The sequence below is a fragment of the Amblyomma americanum genome, chromosome 1 (assembly GCF_052857255.1).
Source record: "Amblyomma americanum isolate KBUSLIRL-KWMA chromosome 1, ASM5285725v1, whole genome shotgun sequence".
In the NCBI taxonomy this organism is placed as follows: Eukaryota; Metazoa; Arthropoda; class Arachnida; order Ixodida; family Ixodidae; genus Amblyomma; species Amblyomma americanum.
In genome coordinates, this window is record NC_135497.1 from 298,585,644 (window position 1) to 298,608,442 (window position 22,799).

Consider the following 22,799-nt stretch of genomic DNA (forward strand, 5'->3'; position numbering starts at 1 on the left):
TTCTATGTTTTAGGCGTTGTAAAAATGCAAGCAGGTGAGTTCTGACGACAATCGTACGTGCTCCATGTTCGATCTCAATACATTGTCTAATTCGATATATATTTTATGCCCATTAAAGTAGAATAGAGGTTGTTCGATACAGGTCGTAATATGACTTACTCCGAGCTCTTTGGGATCGTGATTAACATCATTATGTTAATAAACAATTATTCAATGTCGGACGCTTTCTTTTCCTCAGCTTAAGGTACGGCTGGACTCTATACATTATGGCAGAGCTTTCCAACAAAAGTTGTCCTGCAGGTGATCTCTAGGGCAGGAAGGAAAGGAGTGCGAGTTTTGTATAGGTCCACTATAAAATTAATTGTTGCTTCAAATACGCTGATTTATCTAATTTGATCGCTTATTTATCGCATCTTTTAGCTCGTGCGACGTTGCCGACGTATTATAAACAGAAAAAGAAGGCGCAAATCTTGTGTTAATTTGTCCGCATTTGCTGCTTTACCTCGTTTAACCATGGCCAGACCTAGGGCGCTATGCAGGTTGATCCGGATTTTATGAAACTAGGGATCTCCCCAAGCTCTGGCGACGTCCTCAGAGGAATGAAGTAATGGTGCCAAGAAATGGCACGTCTCCAGTTTTGTTGGATTAGCTAGAGTCCCTGTAGGGTTTTCATCACTAGGTCGTCCCCTGATGGGTACGACTCACGAGATGTAAGTGCTGTCGACAAATCCCAAGACGTACGTCCGTGACACTGCCCCGAAGAAGGAAGCGTTCCTTAATATAAGCCCGCTTGGCAGCAGTCCAAGAAAAAAACGAGCCACCACTCCTACACGGCCGCCTCTACAAGTGCGTTGTAAACGTCTTTTACACAGCGGCTCATAACGGTCTTGTGCTGTCCAATGTACCGATCTGAGCCGACGCTTCCCTGGAAACTCCCGATGCCGTAACGGCGGAGTGCGCAGAAGACATTCCCTTCGACTATGAGTGAATGAGGCCCTCCACGCAGCCTCCGCAGACATAGGTCGTCGCCTAGTTTGTCGCACAGCCAGTGGACGAACGTTTTCGACAAGGCGAAAATAACACGGGAACTCTTCATCGGTCATATCATTAAACGGATACTACCAGTCACAGTCGCGGTAGAGCGGTGGCCCAAGCTGCTGCTGCCGCCATGACAGTTCCGAGTTGAATTCGCGGGCTTTCACCATTCAAGAGTCTGACCCGAGTTCCCCTGTCATTCAAAAAAAAAAAGGCCATGCCATGGGTGTGGCACGTAACTATTACGCGGTGTATGTACACGCTATGGTGGGGCCGCGCCCAGCCTGTTTGGTGGCTACAGCAAAGCCGCGCTCACAGACACCAACAATCTTCGCCGTCGAAACATAACAGGTACAGTTGATGTCTTCGCTGACAATTCTGAGCTCCACTGTCGAAGACACGTAAAGTGTCGACTGTCGTCGGCTTCTCCTCTCTCGTACTGCGATGGCATAACAGCGCTATAACCTGCATTGTAACCACGTAGCAGAGAGCAAAAAGCTGTCGGCCAGTCGCTGCAGCTACTTGCAAGACGTTAGCAGCGGAGGACGACGATGACAAAGCGGGGCTATGGAACACTCGCTGTCGCTTCTGAGGCAACAACAACAACAACAACAACACCCCCTGTGCTCCAACAGCATTGTATCCCAGCTGTCAAGTGGCATTCTCGTCCTGTCGTCGGTGCAGAATTTGAGCACAGTGAGACGTTGCTGCGCTGCGTGTGAAATATCTTTCCCCCGCAGCATGCACGGATGGCGGTACCGTTCCATTGCAGAGAAAATCGATTATCTTTGGTCGGCGTCGGCACTGACACGCGCAAATCAGTTTTACTGAGAAAACCCCAGGCAAGTACTTGATGAAAACGTGTTTATAAAGACTCTTAGGCGATTCTCGGTTGATCATTTGAATTCGTTGGCATTTTCTGTTGCTGTTGATTCTGCTGTAGCTAATGCCCATATAAGCGGAATTGATCATTTTCTACTTTAAGTTCATAGATCGCTGGGCGTCCTAATACCACTCACTCCTGGCGCAGAGGTGAAGAGGTTAAGCGATGGCCCGGCAGGCGGCTGTTTCAAGCACAGCCACCAGTGCGGCTTGCGAAACCCAGATTGCTCTTCCTGAGCAACCTCTCACGACCAATCAATAATCTAACTGCCATCTGTCACGGTGGGAAGTTTGCTCACAATCTGGTGGGCAGGTTGCCACCTTCCACGGTTGGCAGGTTGTGATGACGTCGCAAGGTCACGCGTCACGCCTGACGGCGGTCGCCACTTCAGTTTTCTCAGACTGTTCTAATGCTTACTAATTAAAAAGCTCCAACTACTGAATTCCACCTCTATGCGCAGTTCCTGCGCGAAAGAGCGCGCGGTTCAGTCAGGAAGTATTTATTTTTACACCGAATGTATTTCTCGTCAATATTCAGCACCTGTTTCGTACAGTTAGAAATAGAATATCTTAACTGCAATAAGCCTTGCATTTATCGCATTGCTAGACAAATGAAACGAACAGATTCAGCCTGTAGAAGTCGCCGAGTCTTCTCAAGCAAATGCAGCCAACGGGGATGACACAGCAGCGCCTCTGGCGGCATCTCAAAATAGGAGCTCCCTGGCGTGTTCGGTATGTTCGGCCATCGCTCTATCGACTCTAAAATGGCCGCCTGCAAGCTGTCGGCTTACTGTCCCCGCTAGCGGCAGAAAGTGTCAAAATTTTGGTAATTGCCTCATGCTTCGCTCTTCCTTAAAGCTTAATTTAATTCGGGAAGAATCGCCTTATTCATCACACTGGATGACTGCGCCAATAGAGCACCAGCGACTGCAAGTCGGGAACTGCACTGACGTGCGAAAAATCGCCAGGGCGGCGAGGGGCCTTGCTGCCACTGCTTGTGAAAAGTACATGCAAATTTCGCTTTCGATGACTTGTACGGTGGGCAGCGGTCATACAAAATTATTAAACACATTTGGAAATGGTGAACATTCAGTTCAACGAAGTCAGCTACAAAATGGAATCATGAAATCATTCAGAATAAAGCCGTATTTGAGCTCATTAAATAATCATGCGACTCAAAAGCACATGATGAGATACATCCGCCGCGTTTTGAGTGCAAGAGGCTTTGCTCAGTTAACACCGCGCATTCCAGAGGCATGACTAGCAGTGAGAGCTGCGAGTTTTGTGATACAGGAGCCAGCTCCGCGGAAGAAGTTCGTGCAGCGCACACCACGAGTGAAAAGCTGGGTTCATACCAAACACTTCTGGACAAAAACCTTTTTGTGCGGGAAACAGTTTATGAATGCAATTTTTCATATATTGTAAGATTTCAGTAAAATATTCAATATATCCGCAGACCACTCGACGGCAGTCTTGCATATTTTTTTGCTAATAACGTTTTTGCTATCGTTAAAAGCGTTCCCCATTGGCTTAATATATGGCAGTCTTAACTGCTCGATGCGATAGATGGAAACACGTTGAAAGATTTTTTTTTTTACATATGAGAAGAATGGACAATTGCTTTCAATATTTTCGTAACAGTCTCTTACAATTTTTAATGATGCAAAATTTTTGTTCGAGAATGTTGGATACGAGCAGGCTCCTGTAAGTCCGGAAGGCCAAGGTGATTTCGGTTCGATGCGCCCTGGTAAACCTGTGGCAACCACGTTGACCTTTTCGTTTCCTCTCATGTTAAGCGCTAGTGGACTTTCTAACCCATGCACTCATCGCATGCCTATCCTTCGGAATATGCGAGAGAAACAGTCTGGAGTAGCCCTACACGAAGAACCCTGTCCAATCGACCCACATGAAAGCGCCCTATACAGGAACAGTGTCTGGTTCATACTGACTGCTGGTCTGTAACTCTGTAATCCTTGAGGGTGGTCGATGACAAAGTCTGGTTGGTCCGTAATCGTGGCTATGCGCCGCTTGGCAGAGATGGCTGCTTGTCCTGAGACATGTACGCAAGGCGAGGGAAGTCGGTGCTTTGGATCCAGGACCAATAAATAAGTGGTGGGCTGTGGCGAAAACGCTAGCAACACTTAGGGCGCTTGCTTCCAGCGACAACTCTTTTGTCCACGCTGCTTATCGAGACGTAAAATTCGGGAACGCGCGATAAACTTAGGCACCAAATGATCTCTGCATCGGAAATTGCAGTACGTGCGGTAGTCCCATAGAGCTTTACTAACGGACGAACCATACGTCATGAGTGGTCCAAAATATTTGAAGAAATTCGTATGTTTGAAAGTGTGCTTGAAAGGCGTACGAAAATAAAAATTGGGGGGGGGGGGGGCAGTTGAGTTCCACCTTAAGGGTACGACGCGATAGCGTAATGGGTTAATTCCCATCTTTGCAGAAGGTCATTCTCTACTTTACACTCATACATCCCTGGGTGTCCTCATACCCTTTCTGGCGCAGTGGTGCAGCGGTTAAGTGATGCGCCACTGCCCTGCGATGGCAGGTGTTCTCAGCGATGGGCCTTGCGCGACCCAGGTTGCTCTCCCCGAGCGAACTATCATTAATTTAACTGCTACCTACCACGTTGGGCAGTTTGCTCACAATACGGCGGGCAGGTTGTGATGACGCCCCAAGGTCACGTGACCTAGGTGGCCCACCTGCCTCCTAGGTTGCTCTCTGGGCTAAACCTGCCATAGTCATGCTCTTGATTTTTCGCTCACAACGCCGACAAAACCGACTCGTTAAAACGTGATTACAACGTCCCATGAGCGCGCAGAGGCACCGTACCTTTAGTAGTTCTAATTGTCCTTTCTTTTTTCGAACCACATTGCGATGCGCAACTCAAATTTGCGACGCTCAGCTCTTTCATGGGGACTGAAAATTTTTTACTGGTATGGTATGGTACGGTATGGTATGGTATGGTATGGTATGGTATGGTATGGTATGGTATGGTATGGTATGGTATGCTATGGTATGTGGGGCTCAACGTCCCGAGGCTGCACATATGGGCTATGAGAGAGGCCCAAGTATAGGACTCAGGATTAATTTCGACCAACGGGGGTTGACGTGCCCTCAGATTGCACAGCACACAGGTATTTTTGCATTTCACTGCCGTCGTAATGCGGCCACCGGGACCGCTTGCGCTCACCAGCCGAACGCCATGGCTACTAAGTCACCGAGGCGTGTTGCTGAATGGAGCTATGCCCATAAGGAACTTAAGTATTGGAAAATGTCATAGTAGCAAGACTTAGAGCTGTCAATGGCTCAGACTTATTTCTAATGGTAATGTCGCTGTCAAAGAAAAAAAAGTAGCCCAGTGCAATATTAAATCCATGCAGCCGTGCTTCCCTTTCCCGAGAGACATTCGCTACTCTCCGCGAAAAGATACTAACCGCCGCACAACACGAAGTCTCATTTTGCCGCGTGGTTAGAATCTACCGGGCGACCTGACTAGCCAGGAAAACGCGACGCAGGGCAGCCTCCTTGCGGCGCCGCCCACAACGTGCACCCGTCTGCACCACCGTGGGCCATTCGCTGGCGCTCGCGCTCGTTGCTCGGATCCTGTGTTGGTGGCCGCCAATAAAAACGCGGTCTGGTTCTGACCGGTGTAGCTCTTGCTATCGCCTACTACGAGGAGCGCAAGCCGCCATCCGAAGAGACTAACCAATGATGGCCCTTCGCTCCTCAACCCGTACCCTGGTTATTTAATGATGTAGTGATCAAGTATAGGCTTGATTGTTGAATGTTTTAATAATTATTATTCTATTAACATTATTTAATTATTTATTGAAGCCAATATGCACACGTACAAGATAAAGATGTACGGGGCGTTCACATATCTGATGCGACAATTCTGCGAAAGCGGTTGGAATTACCCTCGATGATTATTTTGATGCTTTTTCTATGATCAATGCTTTCAATCTATAGCAGGGCTTCACACGTACGACATAATTTTTCTGGAGGGTGAAGGTGTCGCAAGGAGGTAGATCGATAATGGCGGTGGGTGGAAGCCACCTAGCTAGCGGGTGGGGTGAAGGAGTGGCTGATGAGTGGTGCTTCTAGAGAGGGTGGAGGCTTTACACTTCGAGGCAACAGACAGATGCCGTCATTATTCGCACTGAGTCCCTAGTACCACTTACGCAGTGAAAGAACATATTTTGCCGTCGCTCGGGACAAAGAAGTGGCAGTAAATGCCACACCACTCTCTTCCTTTTCTCAGCAAAGAACTTCCTTTCTCAGTATTAAACGGTCAGGGCTCTTCTGGACCACATTTTCATTGGCTGGCCCGTGACCACGAAGTTAGCACATACTGCGGCGGTGACGGCGGTGCCTACGTCATAAACGCTGGAGAAAGCTGCTCGTGCAGCTACCACAGTAAGAAATCGGTTGTCCATATAGATGTACTCGAAAGAAAAACGAGCTTTTCATGTAGCTTCAAAACCATTTAGGAAATTTACGGTGCCCGAGGTTGTTTTTACACCTCTGTCCTTTGTTTTAGGCGGGCGAAATCCTGCCAGTAACACCGGCTTTCCTGCGAGCACGCAGTGTTGCAGGGCTTCAGGTTCGCCTTGATTGTACCTTGCCTATACAAAATTCAGACTGACAGAGGCTGAAACCATTGGAAACATTGTATCTTTAAGGTTCTCCCCACTGCAGTGTGTGTTTGCACCGGTCTTCGGCTCGTTGAAAACGTTCCGTCGCCGCACTACTTGACTCGCAAGTATTCATATATATCCCACAACTAATGATCACAGCCAATGCTACTTCCTTCCTCCTCCCCCCCCCCTTCCCTTCAACCTCTTTTACTGATCCGGAGAATAATTTCTACGTGGAAAGCCACTTCGCAACTCTCGCAGCTGCGCGGCTGGAGCTTGTATAGTTATTACCTGAGCTCTTCTTCCTTCCCCCGTGTCTACCATCGCCGAAGGGATGGGCTGGTTCATTTTCTTGGAAGAAAATCTTGGATACACGCCTGCTCATTCTGGTGAATAACTGACTTCGTAATTGTTTGCAGATTCATACACATGTCAACTAAAAGTAAGTCTTGTCTACAGAGATGACCGGGCTTGTCGCATACACTTAGCAGCGACTGATAAAAGGCTGAGAAAAAGGGACAAAGAAAAACATTGCAGGGGACTCTTTCTTGTTCTCTTGATTACTGGCAGAGAATCGTAAACGCTGTCCGCACAGGCGTGGCGGAGGGAGTCTCGCGCCGCATCGCCGTTGTCTCCGAGCGCGTCGGCGCGCCGTCCAGGACGGTGTGGCGCCCACCGGGGGCGCGCGTACGCGCAGTTGACGATCGCTCCTCGGCCAAGTTCCGCAACAGCACCGGCGGCGCCTGCCTTGATTAAACCTTCTCAGCGGCGTCATTGTAGCGCGCGTTCATTTGTCCGGCTCGATCTCGCGCACACCCGCGCCGTAACGAGCCTCGTTTATCACGCCCATACCTCCTCCTGGCCAGCGCAGCAGCAGCGCGGCTTGATGCCACCCAACAGTCGTCGTGCCTCATGCCGCCGACCCGCCGGAACGCCGAGGGGGACAACAGCGCGCAAAGATGGAGAAAAACCTGGCAGATCGTGCGGGATTCGGAAAGAATGTGTGTGGGCTTCAAATAGATAATGGGGGCAGAAAACAGCGCGGGTGTGCGGAACGCTACACCAAGAGACGGGTAGGCCGCCGTGACAGCATGCGCGTCCCAAGCAGGATTCTGCAAGTCACTCGCATTTTTTTGCCAATTTCTTCATATTCGAAATCTTACATGATGCTCTAGTTAGCTCAACACATGTAAGAGGCGCCTTCTCCGACGAATCAATATTGAAGAACAGAGCAAAATGGATGGTAAATTTAGTTCTCGTGTTTGAGGACACCTGTGTCGGTAGTAAACCATGTGACGGATACAAACAGGCCCATGGGGCGTCGAGGAATGGCTTCCAAAATGTTTACCACGTTTTAATCCGAAAGTATTACTGGTCCCATTACGAGAAAAGCCGGCGGCGCGCTCGCGTGCGTGTGTACTCGCTGATGGTAAAGAAAATCTCAGCGATTGCAAGCAAAACGGGTGACGTCATCAAGCGGCCGTTTGACGCACATAACAAGCCCGAGCCGCGCCAGTAGATGTCATTCGTCTATATATACCCGCCACTCACCGACTTCCACGTGGAGCGCCATTCATGTGGTGACATGCGTACCAAACTTGTGACGCAACCGTTTGTCGTACAGCGCTCCGGGTGGTGTCATACGATTTCTCGTTGCATATCGCCCACATGTGCTAGTCAAATTGGAGGCTAGCTTGCGACAAGGATTCAAACCGACGAAATATTCATCTTCAACTATATGTCTTTTCAGACATTCTTATCAAAACTGTGATGCAAACGTTTGTTGTAAGCGTTCCGAGTGGTGTCATACGCACGCGAGTGTGCGTGGGTGGTGTCATACTTCAAAGAAAAAAAAGACCGATCGTTTGAAATAAGCTCAGTTGACACACTGCAACCAAACGTCTACGTGTTGCGTCCATGACATGCTTTCACCTTCCCACACGTAAGCAGTCTTGAGTGTGTCTGCAGAATTTTTATTAGTAGTACTTAAAGTGCAATCTTGAACTGAATACTGCGTAAAGGAGGTGCTCCGCGCCAAACGAAACAGTTCGAAAGGTGTCTTGCTTTCACCGGATGGAGTCGTTGACTGTATATGTTTCGGGGCCCAGAGTTGTGTTTTCATCTTGACTGACATGCGAACTATTTAGGATTAGATTTAATAGCCTTACCCGCCGATGCAAACTATTAAACTTATCAGAAATTTGTTGTTCGTTAGGACGAGTGCTTCAGGCTTGATGTACTTTTAGTATACGATCCGGTTATCTACATTTACCTAACTCGCGAAGGAGGTTTGCTGGCTGAATTTTATAGCGTACGCTGCGATGCGTCGGCTCTGAGTCGAAGTTTTTTTTTTTTTCGTCACCCACGGTTTTTGTACGACGAAAGCTGAAATAAACTTGACTTGGCTTGACTCGACTTGTTTAGCATAGCAGTGCACACCTAACCAGAACAAAAACGGCCCACGCCAAAACTAGACGCAGTGAACATGGACATATGGCAAGTGCACTGAGATGCGGCTTGGTAGCGCTGAATTTCATGCGCACTCGAACACAGCGCACAACTACCGTCTGCCGCTTTGATCGCAAACGCGTACCGACATGGAGAGATTTTGGCCACAGTCAGAAATTGGGCTACTTTCAATGAAATAGCTTATTTCTAGCCAATATGCTTTGATGAGTTACTCTTGGTGGATTTAGATCTTTCGCTTCTAGAAATAAATGCAATTATATATATATATATATATATATATATATATATATATATATATATATATATATATATATATATATATATATATATATATATATGGGTTCGTCAATTCTATGCATTCCGACGAGAGCCCCTTTGGTGCCTAATTAGCCTGTTTTATTGCCATTCAATAAATATCAACAAAGGCGGGAATCATTGAAGCCATACTGACGTGTGGCCAGTCGCAGGCACTGAAAAAAAATGTAAGTACAAAAGACCTACGTTCTCGTGCGTGCCGCCGCAAGAGTACTCCGGACCGCGCACGCAGCATTTTCTGCCCGGGGAATTTTTCACTCGCGTAATTTGAACTCGCCGGCGGTGAATGTTTACTGAGTCCTCTTCGAAGCCAACGGAATGGACAATTCGGAGAAGGGGCGAGAGTAAAGCTAAACTATACATCACGTATTAACAGAAGAGCTCCCCTTTTCGCGTCGGTACACACTTTCCTGGGAATATTTCGCAGTGCCCAGAGTTTTCATTGGAAAATCAGGATTTTGCTGTAGACTTGCAATTTTCGCGAAGTGCTTCATAGTCTTTGAACACAAGTAGAACGTTCGGTGTGCTTTTAAGTATACCGGGTGTTTCAGTGAACATACAAAAGTTTTAAAAAGCAGGCTTGTTACGGTAAAAATGTGGCTTTTGCGGCATAGTATTACCAGTGTTGGCGGACACCACAAAACCAGTGAATCGTCCTAAGCAGTAAGCTGCTTATCTAATTTTTAATAATTATCTTTTTAACAAGTAGAGTTACAATTAGAGATTTGTAGCTAGCTGGTCGCCAGTAATAGCTATGTCATCTTCTAGAATTTCGAAAACGCAATTATCCTTGGCGCTGTGGCACGACAAAGTTTGGCCTTTTCGACTAGTTATGTGCTCTGAAGGGGTTGCTTTACCTGCATGCTTTCGAAAGAGCATGTATTTTCGCACGACGCAGCCAGATTTTGTCGAGCCACAGCGGCGAAGGTAATCGCGTTTTGGAAATTCTAAAAACTGAAATGGCTATTACTAACGACCCACTACAAATCTCTAATTGCAACTAGGCGCCTAACTCTATTAGTTAAAAAGGTAATTATTAAAAATTAGTTAACCAGCTTACTGCTTGAAACAATTAATCGGTTTTCTGGTGTCCGCCAACACTGGTAATACTATGCCGCGAAAGCCGTATTTTTAACCCAAAAAGCCTATTTAAAAACATTTCTTGAAAGTGTTTGAGGATTGACGAGAACGGCGCTGGTGCTGGATAAAAATAAGCCGCCTTTTTGGGTCTTGGAGCGAATTTACGAAATTAAGCTTGGGAAATACAATAGTAAGCAAGATTCATGTGGCAGTCAGTTTGTTTGCTTTTTTTGGCCTATACCTATTGCGCGCCGGTGCAGAAAACATCAACGTAAAACAGTTCCCCTGACTTCACCTCTCTATATAAGCTCGTGAGAAAAGATCCGAATATCGCTAAAACACCTCAGGTATGCAACCGACAAGGTATACGCTTAACGCACGCGCGTATCCTGTTCCCAAATCGTGCGTACCTGCGACGTAAAACTCTATTCGCCGAGCCTCGAAAGAACCGGTGAGTACACGGCGGCCACTTTTTTACGTTCAGTGTGTTCGGGAACAAGAGCGCTGTGTTGCTGAGCGTCCTAGCCCGGAGTGTTTACGTGACGCAGGAAGCTTTTGAAACAGAATAGCCCGATTTAGAAGCACGCTGACGTGGTCCTGCGGGGAGAGTCCCTAAATTTTTTTCAAGCAAAGTCGTGGGTTCAAAACCTTTAAGTGGCTTTTGTTCTACTGCTTCCTCTCAAATCGTCCATAATATGAACAAAAAAAAATGTCCACTTTCAATCAAGGTGCTGCAATTCTCAACATGTTCCTTGCTTTCAGTGAGTGTAGACAACTATGGACGGGTTTTTTTTTAACTCGCAGAAAGCCCCTCATTTGCCCCTTATTGCATAGCGATTGCTTAAGATCCGGTTATTTTCGTGCAGCAGGCATATCCTAGCAGTTCACTGCAGCCAGCTCCGGCTGCTCTATTTCACCGCAACCACGCTCCATGTGGCGTCTGCGGTCGCATACAGGCGTTCCACATGCACCGTTAACACTGCCAACGTTACATATATGCGCGCATAAATACGCACGAAAGGTGAATATAGCATAGACAAAATTAAGCAGTTCGAACTGTAAAGTTAAGCCCATATAAGTCATGTGTTAGTCCAATTTTTCACTATCTAAACATGCTTGCGCTCCCAAAGCGTGTCACGTTTAATTTAGGCATCGCAGCTTATAAATTAGTCAATAGTACTGCAGTGACGAAAAAGGCGTCGCAGCGAGACTGGTGTGTCTGATATAGAAGGAAGATGAAGGATTCGAGGGAGCGTGTGTCGTGCGGTAAAGCCCTGCCATTACGCCCTGTAAATAAATCCCCTGTTACAACTGATGGAGGTGCGGGGTAAACGAAACCCTAGGAAGTAAGTCTGGAACTTCGCACCCGCAAGTTGCCGGCGACAAGGGGCGCCACCGCACTTGGCGCCTTCTGCCGTCAACCTTCGTCAACGTGTGGATGCGTGGATGTGCCTGGGAGCGAGGAAACTGATCCCATCTTGATGGCGACTGACTAATGTGCCTTTCAAATGTTGCTGGCAAAGTATCTCTTGCAAAATATAACGCCTCTTTATTAATTAAGAGTTTTTGCGTGCTTTTCTAGTGGTGTTTGTTAGCAACTTTACGGTCCTGGGGCAGCCAGACCCATATATCCCCACTTATTCTCTGCTTCCATGCTAGAACAATCAGCATAACAGTGAACAAACGTTGACGCGCCTCAAGAGGAACCAAAGATAGAAAACATTTTTCACTCCAAGTTCTGTGCTAAGAAGACAAAATAGCCGCGGAGCGTTTAACCTGAGCCCTGTGGTTTGTGTTAGTTTCAAGTCGCTGAAAATTCGCGCTCTAAGTCTGAAAAACCTTTCTTAGGAACCACATTGCAATGTTTTTCGGACGAGTTCGCAGTTTTCGGATCAGTGAATTTTTAATTACCCGCGCATTCACAATAAATTCGCTTACAACCCTGCTGAATTATCACCGTTTTGAAGCAATTCGAAAAACAACCCATCTTCGCGGTAATAATGTTAAAAACCAACAGGCAGCACAAATGTTAGGAGCTCACAAGAGCCCAATTGCCATCGTTTATATGCCATCAGACGAAAAGATGCTTTCTTGTACTGAATGGCTCGACGAATAATTTGGTGTGGCATAGATTTGCCCGCACGAAACTAAGCAGCATCTACACGCGCACGTCACTTGCAATATGTGGCATGTTAATATTACTTTTACGTGTCAGGAATTTGAAGCGCAGTGCAGTGTCCAGCAAAACGAAAAATAGACGTGAAGAGCAACGAATGCCGAACACAGAAAAATAATACTTGCAACCAATGCTGGTGTTTCCTCAATCTCAGGACGAGGGGAGTTCGAGCGAATATCATTGAGAGGTTAAATGCTCTTGTAATCTTTATTATCTTTTCAGGAGTTCTGGAAACCCCTCCTGAGTCCCCTCACGGGGGTAAGTTGGAGACGCTTTCCCTACAGGAGAGCTCGGGAAAAAAAACGCGTGCGGTGGGTGAATCAACCTGCAAAATTATTTAAGAGTGGACGCGTGACATCACGTCTACGCCCTGAATTGTTAGCATTCCTTCTAAATGAGTACTCACGGGCTACAGTTAGACGCTTAAAGCAAAAGTGTTGCTAAACGCATTTTTCCAAGTCTGTTGACCAAGCTAAACAGTAATTGACACACCGCTGCCTCCTTATAGCTTTTAAAACTTGATAACTGAGCGTACAATCCCGGAGGGTAAAGAAAACTGCGCACCGTTGAAAATGGCGATTTAGAGGGGCATGGAGGATAACAAGATCTAGTCGACGTTCTCAGCAAAAATTGGTTATCTGCCTCCTTCTGGATATATGTTCACGTTTGCCCGGCAGAGAAAGACGAATTTGTCGCCGAGAAAAATGGATTTAAAGATCTTTCCACCGGTGAATTCGAGCCCGCGACGTCCGTACCGAATAGGACTGGTTGCCATCGTTTCAAAGCGAATGGCACTGTAGTGTTGCCTCTGAAATCCGCGGTGAAAATATGAGTATCGACGCACGATATATTACTTTGCAACATGCAAAGTCCTTATTTCCTTACTTACGCTATTCATTTTTAACTCGGCTCTTTTATGGCCTCCTCTTTATGTTTCACTGTCCCTTTCCTCCAGTGAAGAGCCGTAAACTGGCACTTCCTCCTGGCTAACTTCCCAGCCCTTCCTTTTCCTCTCTCTTAAGCCTAACGTGGTCACCTTCATTTTGATTCTGGCTCGACATGCAGCTAGCGGAAGCTATTTTCTCGAATAAAATAATCGGTCGGCTGTCCGATCATCTGATCACCTATCGATTATCAGTGTGCAAAAAAAATCGAAAAGTCCCTGAAACAAAGGAAAACGCAGGAGAATGTTACTTCTTATGACGGTGTTTAAGATAAAAAGAAATAATTGCGTAATCGTTGTAGATAAAGGATAATCTTTCAGAAAGTTGAAGAAAAGACAACTAGATGCCACTTGCAAAGCCGCAACCCTCGGCTCCAAGGGCACAGTAACAACTACAACCAGAACCCAATGCCTAAGCACGTTGCGAGCAGCGCTCTTCCCAAGAACCGCTCATATCTCCCCCGATCCTCGTCTGCTGAACATAATAAAGAGCGTCTCTGTTCTGGTAGTATCGAGGCCCCGGTCGCTTAAGTGTGCTTCCGCACAGCTGCCGCCCTCAACTTTGACCTCGTTCTTCTTGGAACTTGTGGCAGGAGAGGAAGCGCCACGTCCGCCATAATGATCGTGTGCGGCGCAAAGGAATACTCACACACTTCGGCTACGCACAACACACGTATACCTTCTACGCTGCAAGGCAAGGTCAACCGCCGCCATAGCTCAGTTGACAGAGCACTACGTACTGCACACGACATGCCGATCACATTGGCAGCATGCACACGACACACGTCTTCCTCTTGTGTAAAGCAAAAGACTCCATTTTCAGACATCGGTTTCTCGCAGTCGAACATCGCATACTGCGCGCGGTCACGAGTGCTCCGTGCAGGCTCGAAGGCGTTGCTATTATCTGTGTAGCCCCCTCTGCTTTCGGCTGTTATTTCTTCAGCGCTCGCGGCTCTGGTCGTCGAGGGCGACGCTGCTCAGTTCGCCCACCATTCAGGTATGTCGTTACGATGTCAGCCTTTCGGCCGCAGCCTCGATTGCTGTTCGCTGCCTGCAGTGGGCGGTGGAGGGAAACTTTGCGCTCAACTAAAGAGGCACGGTAGAAACAAAAAGCACGTTGTCTAGGATTGCCCTTTCTAATGTGATCTGTGTTCAACCCAACTGTTTTCGCTCGCCCGGCATCTGCAACAGTTATACTATATCTGACCCTTTATTTTAGCCAAGGTTGGGATGAAACTCGATCGGCGCGTCCCCTGCTTGCCTGGTTCTCACAAGTGCCGTCGCAGTGTCTTCAGAAAAGCCCAGCTGTGGTTGGTGCAAGGTTATCGCTTTCCGGTGGCATCCGGCGTCTCCGGTGCCGCGCCGTTCATCGCGTGGCGGCCGGATGAGAAACGCTTGGGTTTCACGGCAATTCCCCGCTGGCGACTTTTATTTGGCGCCGACGTCTTCACCCGTGCGACACGCGCTCCGTCGCTCAGTGTTTCGCGCTGCTGTTTGCGCCCGTTTCTCTCTCCTCCGAGGCCGCAACGTCGTTACATTCCGTTTAGCAGAACAGACGAGTAATTGTTCTGCGAGAAAACTTGACGCGTATCGATTACATCAGATTTTAATGAGAGCTGAAGTTGAAATTGGTAACCGGTTCCGATGGATCGGTTGTGCTTTTGTTTCCATCGGTTCTTGCCCCCGTGTTTCTCACAGCGAAGAGGCGTGGGCCAAAGCAGTGCGCCGCTAGGAAAACTCCGCTCTCCTCGAAACATTGCTGCAGCCACGGAAGGCCAAGAAGTTTCGAAATGCCAGTTTGTTTTTGTGCCACAAGAGGCCGCTACAAATAATTTCAAATAAACAACACACATTGTAAACTGTTGGTTACCTTTAAAGCGTAACCAAGGGGATACAAGAAATTGCAATACGTTAAAGTTTAACGGACCATCGGATAACAAGCCTTCATTTTTTCTTCGTCATCTATGTTGAAGAAAAGGAGGTAAACATTATTGTCCATTACAGCTCAGAAGCTGGCAGGAATAAAAACCCGTTTTCGTTCTCCGCTCCTTCTCAGCAGACAAAACTTGTTCTCTTCAATATTGCCTTCTCTATCGATGTCGAAGTTGAATTTTTTTAGAATATCTGTGCATGTGGCACCCAACAACGATCATAAATTTGCTATACACAGGTAATGAAAAATTTCAAAAAAATTTTTTGCGTGCCTAAGCTACGTAGTGGCTCATGAGGTACGTCGGGTAGTGGGGTGCTCCGTATTTCTTGGCCAGCTGAGTTGCTCACCAAAGTGTCAGTACAGAAGAATTTCGCATTTTCTGTCCATAAAAACACAGCTAGGTTTGAACACATGACCGCGTGTTCCGCAGCAGAATGCCACATCTACTGAGTCACTGCGGCGAATGTGATGTAAAATGCCCTTGTTATAAAAATGGGTGAAGTCGCAAACTTCGAACTTCAACTCTGAATCCTTGTAGCACACATCTCGTTTCATGATTTATGGCGATGAATGTCCACCTTGGCGCAGGCAACATACGCAAGGCATTCATTGTATGGTACAAGTTCGAGAAATGCATTTTTTTTTCAGCTGCATGGCGGCGAAGCACGGCATCTTTTGTTTCAGTTAATTTCTAAGTCATACTACTAGCTTCGTATGAAGTAAAATATTTGTTTTCAGAGATAAAGTTTTGAGGGAAGTCTGCATCCTCGCTCAAAGTCGTTTGCGACACGTAGTGAAATAATAAGGACATAACGGCTTGCCTACAACTACTGCGCATGGACTACGTACACTCAAAATTTAGCGGCCTCGGCGACCCCGCATTATCGTGAAAAATGTAGCGGTCGAAAGCTTGGCTGCCGAAAGACGAGCCTCAAGCTAGCTCGTAGCAGCGCAGTACACTGCGGAGTCGAAAGCAAGGCGCTGCACCGCTCCCTGTATAGTGGCCTTTGCCCATATGCTTACCTTTGTAGGGTGAAGAATACTTCTTCAACCCGTGGGACTCGCTTGCCATTGCCACGACACCGTTGCGCTGGGGGAGCTCTTGTTGGGCCTGTTGGCCGCTGTACTCACTGCCACCAGCCTAGATCGACCAAGTTCTTGTGCTGCTAGTGTGGTTATTGTCCTGTTTTTCATGTTTGAAGAAGGGGCCGCACTCATGTTAAACTGGAAACTCAATGCTCAAGAGTACTGTCTCCATTGTTAAGTGGGTATTGTGTCACTTTCCCAGTTTACTGTGAACTATTCAACTGCGCAAACCAGCTAGTGCTACTATGTGCATTAATGTGCACAAGATTTATTAATGTTTCTTGCGCCACGTGCCCCACAAGTTATTGCAAGTATTCGGTGAGTGAGTTAAAAACATTATTGGCTCTTGAGAGAATTCGACGTCGAGTCCAGCGGGCGGATCCTTAGTCCAGGGCTCCAGCGGCCACGGCTGCAGCGCATGCCCGGTCTACCAACCGGACTTCGTCATCCAGAACTCCGCTGGACTCCGCGGCCTACCACTGCCCCGGTGTGGGATTCTGTATGTATGGGACTGCTGCGATTTTCTGACAGCCCCATGTTGCGTGGCGTGGTATAGTGTTTGCCTGTCGCTGCACCAAGGACATGTGTCTCGGTATATGGTTTTGTGGACTTTATTCAGGATCAATATTTTTCTCTAAACTTCACCTACAAAAGACACCATACTCTTTTCCAAAAAGGTAATTAGTACGACTGAGCAAAAAAAGAAAGCGAACGCGGGAGTGAAAATGCTACGTACTTGACCACACTGCAGCTGTACAGCACCCTTTTAGAACGAAAACGAGCTAATAAAACCCTTCTCTGGGCTGCAGAGGAAGCGAGACGGTCACAGTAAAACAAAAACTTGAAAAAACACAGATTCAAAGCTCTTTTTTGTGTATTTCGTAATCATATCTGGGCAGACAAGATGTTACGCGCAATTACCAATAGTCACCATGCGGCTGCCTCTATGCTGCAGTAGATGGTAGGGGAGACTCTATTCCATAAGAATCCATTTTAAATCGATATACACTTTTCATTTAATTTCGAGTGATGTCAGTGTTGCGGCATCATCATGATAAAGCAACAAGCGGCCAACCAGAGAAATGACATGGTAGCAGGCCCCACGTACGGCGAGTGGCGAAGGCCACTCACCTTACGGCCTGGTTAACCATTGGCTGCCATTTTCAGCCAATGGCGACATGTGGTCGCCAATGAACCACTGATCCGGTCGCTTCCCACGAACTACTGAAAGCCACAGCTACGTCACCGAGCAGTGACCAATGCCAGACAACCAAATGGACCCGAAATGTAAAATGGATCATTGATCTTCATAGAATGCGGCCCGGATTTGCTGGGTGCGCGTAAGGTATGTAATGCACAACATGGGCAGGCTGGCTCTACAGATGGTTCGTGATTGCTAATGACTGAGAATTGGTAGAGCGCAACTGACAGACGCACTGAGAGGACGAAGGGACGATTAAATTTAACGCTCGTCCCGTGCCCTTACACCGCTGCGTTCGTCTATCACTTGCGTTCACAAGACGCCACATCGCGGGATGGCTCAGAGGTTCTGCCGGCCAAGCTCCTTGAGTTCGTCATGGTCCTATGTTCACAGCGGCGTTCGCCCGTTTTTCTCCCACAGCCTCGCGTTCGACGCCCTTCTTGCGACAAAGTGCGGCAGCGTAATGACGTCATTGGCAACCAGTCTAGCGCTTCTCTTCGCCGACGACAAGCCTGGTTCTGAAGGCGCTTGATTACTCTCAAATCATCCAAATCCGCCCAGCAGTTGAAGCGCTGGTGACGCCGAACACCTCTCCGTGGTTCGTGGTTACAGATGCCAGCTAAACGCACCGCCCGCAACCTTGAGGAGATGGCTGAGTGCGTCGATCAAAAGGGCGGCTGGCTCCGCGCCGGCCAAGTTTAGAATACCACTCATAATGCGCAGAAAAGGTTTCCTTTTTCTTTTTTCTGGCGTATGAAATCACGCCGTTTTCTTTCACCCACGAAAGGTGGCATGTCCAAACCATAATAGCGGGTGTATAGTTGCTGCGCATTATCGGTGTCCGTATTGCAATTGAGCGCTAGGGCACTTCGGCTTTTTTTGATCGCCAGCATTCGTCTTCTTTCACTATTTCGCTTTGCCTCCGCTACGATAATTGTGAGCGTCTAGGCCATGCATATCCATCACTGTATAAAAAAAAATGCCGCGCCGTGCCGCCCTGTCCTCCCCTCATTGGTACTGCCGCGAAATCTACGCGTTCACGCCGGCGTTTATGGACGCTCGCGACGCTCCACCCCGTGACACGAGACAAGCTGCGTGTTCATTTGTTCTCTCGCCGACGTAAGCCGATTACTACTGCTTTTGGAGCGCGACTGGCCGCGGTTTCTAGGCCCGCTTTTTGTGGCAGTGGGCTCCCATTGGCTACTGTCATTCGTGGCGTTGAAGGAATCTGGCTAACAGAGCTGACATCCTCTCGCCACGACGTGCAAGAATCACGAAGGAGCACGGGAAATTGCAAGCAGTCTTCGGAGCAAGATTGTACGAGCAGGTTCTCTGCTCTTCGTAAGGTAGCTATACCCTGTGCACAGGTGTATTTGTCATGTTCAAAAGTGTTCCATGCCCATTTTTTTCCAAATTGAAATGCTTGAACGTGTGGCTAGCACCACCTCGTGGTAGCCAGTGGCGATATCCACGATGTTACGCGTACGCAGCATCAGCCGTGCTGAGCGCGGAGCCGCTACACGCGTGCTTTTCCATTTTTTTTTTCACGGACAAGACCCGAGAGTTTCCCTACCTGGTTTCGTAGCAGGGCCGAATCCGCGGCGCAGAATGTGAAGCCATACAGAAAAGGATTTCGCCCTCGTCGCTCTTAAGTCGTTGTCCACCGTGGCGCTCACTGCCACTTGCCCAAAAACGTCAAGGAGAGCCCACATGCCATTATAAGCGGACGCATATGCTCCGCCTAGCTTTGGTCACTAACTCGGTTTGCGGTAGTGGCCAATGCGCTATTAGTGCGATTTTCCCACCTTGTGCCTAGGAATATGGAAACGTACGCTGCTTAGAACTGCTGTCGGCCTTCCACTGCGCATGTGCATAACCTTGCCGTCGATAACAGCGGTGCCCCAAGAGAGAGGGTGCTCCGGGTATTGCTTACCGTGAGCTCGAGCGTTCCTGTGAAAGGTTTGGAGCCTAAACATGGTTTATAAATTTGTGCTATTGAAACAATAACAGTGCGTGTTACTTTCTTCGTTGATTTCTAACCATTTGTGTGTGTGTGTGTGTGTGTGTGTGTGTGTGTGTGTGTGTGTGTGTGTGTGTGTGTGTGTGTGTGTGTGTGTGTGTGTGTGTGTGTGTGTGTGTGTGTGTGCGTGTGCGTGTGCGTGTGCGTGTGTGTGTGTGTGTGTGTGTGTGTGTGTGTGTGTGTGTGTGTGTGTGTGTGTGTGTGTGTGTGTGTGTGTGTGTGTGTGTGTGTGACAATGTTTAGTACTGAAGTAGCTGCATCGTTGATGCGCATGCAGCATTTTCATTTTAGTTTGTATGCTTATCCTTGTCCTTTAACAAGGCAGTAAATGATATTGAACTTCAGGATATGTTATTGTACGTACCTGCTTTGCGCATTTACAGCTAATGCCTAAGCTTGCGACATATAGACATGATCGGCATCCCTGAGAGAGCATGCAAACTAGAGTACTAAGGCGCTTCAATTCCCTGCAATTTGTACTGGAAGTAAAGGGTCTCTTCACACAAATAACGTTGAACTATTGCATGAATACCAATATGATTTTTTTACACGTGATTTTGCATGTGGCACGCTCTGCAGTCAAAGCTATCATTTTCCAAATAGTACGGAAATCCCTTATGTCTGTTTGAATAAACACGGCTTGAGTACAAATAACGGTTAAATAAAGACGAGAGTTACAGTCAAAATAGTGCAAAAAGAACGCGTTTTCTAGTAGCGAAACGCCGCACACTAGAGTGTCGAACAGAACAAAAGCACTGAGACTCCCCACAAAAGCTATATAACTAAGGGAGAATGGTGGCAGCCAGCGAGGTAATAACCACTTGCCTGCTGCGCTATTAAAAGTTTTACATATGGCTATTACTCTGTTATTGCCCCCCGCTACGCTGCCGTGATAAAAAAATAACTTGAAAAATTACGCACCCCTTGTCTCTACTGATTCAAGCAAAACAAAACAATATCGAAACTAAAAAAAGCCTTCAGTCTTCATTTCAGTGAAGGAGGAGGTAGTTTCCGGGGGAAAAAAAGCCGACAGGTCGACAGATCAGCGAATAGCTGTTTCCTGTTCATATCGTTGAAGTGCAAACATGGCGTCGTGAACAAAAAACGGGTTTCGAAGTGGCAGCATGCACGTGTCACCGGAGCACACGAGCTGTGCTGTCATGCCGCAACCGGAAACGCGCTGCTGCTACCTCTACGCGGCTCTCTGCACGGCTATAGAATTGTTCCCACAGAGACCGCGTCACTTAATTACTGCAGCCTGCGGCTCCGACAACGGAGCCCCGTGCTGGTATGCGCGGATTAAAATGCTCGAGACCGACAAGAGGCCTGCGATGCCTTTGAAATACGGCGGCGCGGTCCCAACCGTTGCATACGGGGCCATTCCTCAGGCCATGGTGCCCGAACGCCTCCCCTGCGACACCACGCTAACACGGCCGGCTATGATGTGGACATCAGCAGCAAATTGTAAATCGGTAAGTGGACTATCTCTTCGTACCTGTTTCTGTCCTGCGCCTTACCGGTCGTCGGTTGCTCTCAATAAGCTGGTTCAGCATACTTCGCCTCACTTACTGTGTTCGCTTCAAGACCGCCCATCTTTTAAGACCTCGGTACATGCGGCTGCTGCAGCGTGCGGTATGCGGTAGGCCTTATCTGCCTCAAGCGACAACACTAAGGTATTCGGCTGCGGTTAATGCATAAAAAACTTTATTCCCTGGTTTACGAACGTTTGCCGTTTACAGTACTATTTTTTTTTTGCTAAGATAGTGCAATAAACACAATGTTTCCTTTAACATATCGCGTCAGGCACGACGCGGTTGCCGATGCCATCATAGTTCACCTTGAGTGGATGATTGCAAAAAAACTTGTGGAATTGTAACATCACTTTTGATGGCAGACAGACACTACTTTAAACACTAGCGAGTCAAAATGTGCTGCTGGTTAAGCACTGAAGATCTTTGAGACAAAATTGAGGATTATTTTTTCTATATAATCACTATCATGTTATGTACGCGTGAAATATGAAAAACATCGTACAGGAAGGCATGGTTTTTGCCGAAATAGCAGCTTCTTCTCTTTAAGCTCTGCAAAGTCTGCTTATTTCTCAATTATAGTGGCAAATTCACAAAAATATGCGGCTCATAACACATGCAGAAAAAAGGAACTGTAGTGTCAAAACTTCAGATGGATACGTAGCAACACTACGTAACTTAACAATCACCCTAAGAATTTTTATATTAATTTTTGAAAAACCAGCATGATTTATAATCAAATACTTATCTTTCAAAATACTTTACTACGGTGTTAATAGAAATTTTTTGCTGAAGTCATTCGCCAAAAAAAAGGAGGTGCAAGCTTTCTTTGTGCGCATGAGCCGCTCCACTGCGCGTATGTGCAATGTGCCTCCGCGTTCGTTAAGAGAGAAGCATACTGAGTGTAGAACGTCTATTTTGTTTTGTTGACTGTATAAAAACAAACTATGCCAAATCTACAAGTTTGTTTGCATGTAACGTTTTAGGTGACTTCTACGCAAGTAATTTCATTTTGACGGATGCTGGGTCTCTCTCATCCGACGAGGTATCGGCTCTGTATTCCGGCTGACAGTCTTTGAAAGATGTAATGAAAGATGTCACAGAAACGTAGCAGTGAGTAAGGTATGGAGCAGTACTGATTTCCCTACACACCCATTTTTTTAGGGGGGGGGGGGGGGCTGTACACGCCCCTTTGTTTTCCTGAAGGCACCCCCTTAATTCGTAACGAATTTTTTTTTTTACATGCGACAGAGCAATTTCGCCATGTTTTTCATGACTGTTGTAGTAATCAACGTTGCTAGTCCTACACACGCGACCCATCAACAACACAAATAAAAAAGTAATATTGACTACCACTTCTCCTCTGCCCTAAATAACCCCCTAATGATAATTCCTCGGGACACCCTTGGTACGGAGTTCAGCTGAATTTCCGCCCAGTGGCCCTGTTAAAGATGTGACTGTGCACATGTTTGTAATGC

At 47.3% G+C, this 22,799-nt stretch overlaps 1 protein-coding gene across 8 annotated transcripts in view; it reads right to left on the reverse strand.

Moving 5' to 3' along the window:
• The window catches only part of LOC144115273 (uncharacterized), a 128,406-nt gene that overhangs the window by 74,119 nt on the left and 31,488 nt on the right, over positions 1 to 22,799 (reverse strand). The gene's annotated exons all lie outside the window — the stretch shown is intronic.